At 44.9% G+C, this 2,963-nt stretch overlaps 1 long non-coding RNA gene across 1 annotated transcript; it reads right to left on the bottom strand.

Annotated features, from left to right (window-relative positions):
* Positions 1-1,599: 1,599 nt before the first annotated feature.
* On the bottom strand, positions 1,600-2,621 carry LOC142295633 (uncharacterized). The gene is made up of 3 exons (XR_012751504.1): positions 2,541-2,621; positions 2,366-2,453; positions 1,600-2,284 (listed from the first exon to the last, which is right to left on the bottom strand). It is a non-coding gene; the product is annotated as an uncharacterized LOC142295633 (long non-coding RNA).
* Positions 2,622-2,963: the final 342 nt, after the last annotated feature.

Below are 2,963 nucleotides of genomic sequence, written 5' to 3'. Positions count from 1 at the left end.
GCCTAGAGAGCAAAACGGAAGCCCAACGGGGGGGATAGAGTGTCCGTCAGAACCCACAGAGATCCCACGGGTCTGATTTCGCGGGCCACAGCTCCCAACATACGAAGTTACCGGGAGTGGACTTCCCCGTACCAAGCGGAGTTGTCCGAAAGAAGACACAAACACTGAGTGCAGGAGGAAGGGACCCCTGTTTGTTACACCAGGGTGTGGGACCCGAATACACCCACCGGAGGTTACCGGTCACTGGCAATTTGGTTTACCACTGGACTCTATGTGAACTTCTTTGGAACTGTGAGTACACCATTCTGGCTCGGTCCATCCCTGCATGACACTCTCCGCAGCATCTCATCTCCCGTACACCTGGGCCCCGGGACAACACCTCCCCTACCCATGGAGGGGATACCATCCTGCTGCCCCGCTCCATCAGCCCCGGGCGTCCCATAACCAGGCAGCGGCAGTGCCACCAACCCTCACCGCAACCCACAGGTGGCGTCACTGACAAACTCTTCCCTTGTAAATACCCTCTATTTATTGTTGTGGGTGGCGAGTTGCTGCGCCCTGCCCCGGATCCGGCTGCCACTCTTGCCACAGCCACGATTCCGGATCCGAGCACCTTGGGTAGCCTTCCTTGCCGTGGACAGTCACCCCTGCCCACGACACAACACTACTGGAGTATCAAAAAGCACAAGGTGTGCCATACTCAGAGACATGGCCAAGGTAAGGAAGGCTGAAAAACGACCAACTTTGAACAAGAAACATAAGATAAAATGTCAAGACTGGGCCAAGAAATATCTTAAGACTGATTTTCCAAAGGTTTTATGGACTGATGAAATCAGAGTGACTCTTGTGGGGCCAGATGGATGGGCCAGAGGCTGGATCAGTAAAGGGCAGAGAGCTCCACTCAAACTCAGACGCCAGCAAGGTGGAGGTGCAGTACTGGTATGGGCTGGTATCATCAAAGATGAACTTGTGGGACTTTTTCGGGTTGAGGATGGATGAGGCTCAACTCCCAGACCTACTGCCAGTTTCTGTAAGACAACTTCTTCAAGCAGTGGTACAGGAAGAAGTCGGTATCATTGAAGAAAAACATGATTTCATGCAGGACAATGCTCCATCACATGCATCCAACTACTCCACAGCGTGGCTGGCCAGTAACGGTCTAAAAGATGAAAAAATAATGACATGGCCCCCTTGTTCATCTGATCTGAACCCCATAGAGAACCTGTGATCCCTCATAAAATGTGAGCTCTACAGGGAGGGAAAACAGTACACCTCTCGGAACAGTGTCTGGGAGGCTGCGGTGGCTGCTGGTAAACAGATCAAGCAACTGACAGAATCTATGGATGGTAGGCTGTTGACTATCATCAGAAAGAAAGGTGGCTATATTGGTCACTAAATTTTTGGGGTTTTGTTTTTGCATGTCAGAAATGTTTATTTCTAAATTTTGTGCAGTTATATTGGTTTACCTGGTGAAAGTAAACAAGTGAGATGGGAATATATTTGGTTTTTATTAAGTTGCCTAATAATTCTGCACAGTAACAGTTACTTGCAAAACAGATATCCTCCTAAAATGGACAAATCTAAAAAAAACCACTCCAACTTCCAAAAATATTAAGCTTTCATATTTATGAGTCTTTTGGGTTAATTGAGAACATAGTTGTTGATCGATAATACAAAAAATCCTATAAAATACAACTTGCCTAATAATTCTGCACATGGTGTATATTTTAAGAATTTATCAATAAACTCGAAGAATTTTAAACAGCATACTGAAGTCCTGTCGTCCATGCTGGATCTCATTCCTATGTTGCTTTGATATATGTTCAGGACAGCAGTATTGCGCAATAGGGTCACCATATGCGAGAAAAAATTCTTTAAAATTTAACTTTTAATTAAATTATTCATAAAAATGAGGATAATCCTCACTGACAAACAAACAAACAATACAAAAATAGGTTTGGCCCCTCCTACTTTTCAAGAGTTCAATGCAAACCACAAGTAGACTATTACCGCTAATATAAAGTGGAACTTTTTGCCCATGAATCAGGTGCCAGTTTCATAAAGTCCACTGATAAATAAAGAAATGGAATTATCTCACCAAATTCTGATATACCACATATTAAATTCGAATGGGTTCAGGCATCCTCCTGGCGGAACCTCATGATTAAGAAATTGTACCTCCCAACGCGTTTCGTTAGAAAAGCAAACTCATCAGGGGAGCTTATAATTGTGGCAATTACATCTCAGGTCTCATAAAAAATGAGTCCAAAAAGTTCATCATATGCTGAAACAAAACATATATAGAGTAACAATAAGTATCAGCATATCAATGGTTAATCACACAATCATATGTGAAGAAACTCACCAAAGATCATAGACTCAAAACAGGAGTCATATGTGCGGTCAATCCAATTCAGGTCCCACAAGCCATGGACCTCACTTGCAATGGCATGCTGAAATACATTTATAGATAAACAGACATCAGCATGTCAGGAACGATTCATTCCATGACAGCATGCAGACAGAGCAGGGGGACTCACCACATGGCAGGAGCGGCCGTGCTTCTCGCTCTAACAAGAGAGCCACCGCAGACTGTCAGGGTTTAAATGTTCCCACCCTGCACCAGCGTGTGACGTGGTTTCCGCCCATTCCGGTCACATGACCGCAGAGGAGCACACCACGTCATGATGTTTACACTGTAGCCGTGGTGATGTGCACCTCCCCTCAGCAAGTCATGTGACAGAACGTCACACAAACAAGGGAAACAGCCCGATATTAAACTGCAGGCACACAGTATCATTCCGGCTTGCATGCAGATTCAAAGAATCGTCCAATCCTCCAGCATTCATTCACAAGTAATCACTAGGAGGGTATTGTTTGTACAGAACAGACTGCTCATGACTCAGTGATTTATATCCGCTTATTTTGAACAGTCGGTTTCACCAGTGTATATCAAAAGCAGT

This window comes from Anomaloglossus baeobatrachus, chromosome 3, assembly GCF_048569485.1.
Source record: "Anomaloglossus baeobatrachus isolate aAnoBae1 chromosome 3, aAnoBae1.hap1, whole genome shotgun sequence".
Taxonomy (NCBI): domain Eukaryota; kingdom Metazoa; phylum Chordata; class Amphibia; order Anura; family Aromobatidae; genus Anomaloglossus; species Anomaloglossus baeobatrachus.
This window is presented reverse-complemented; position numbering and strand designations above follow the sequence as displayed.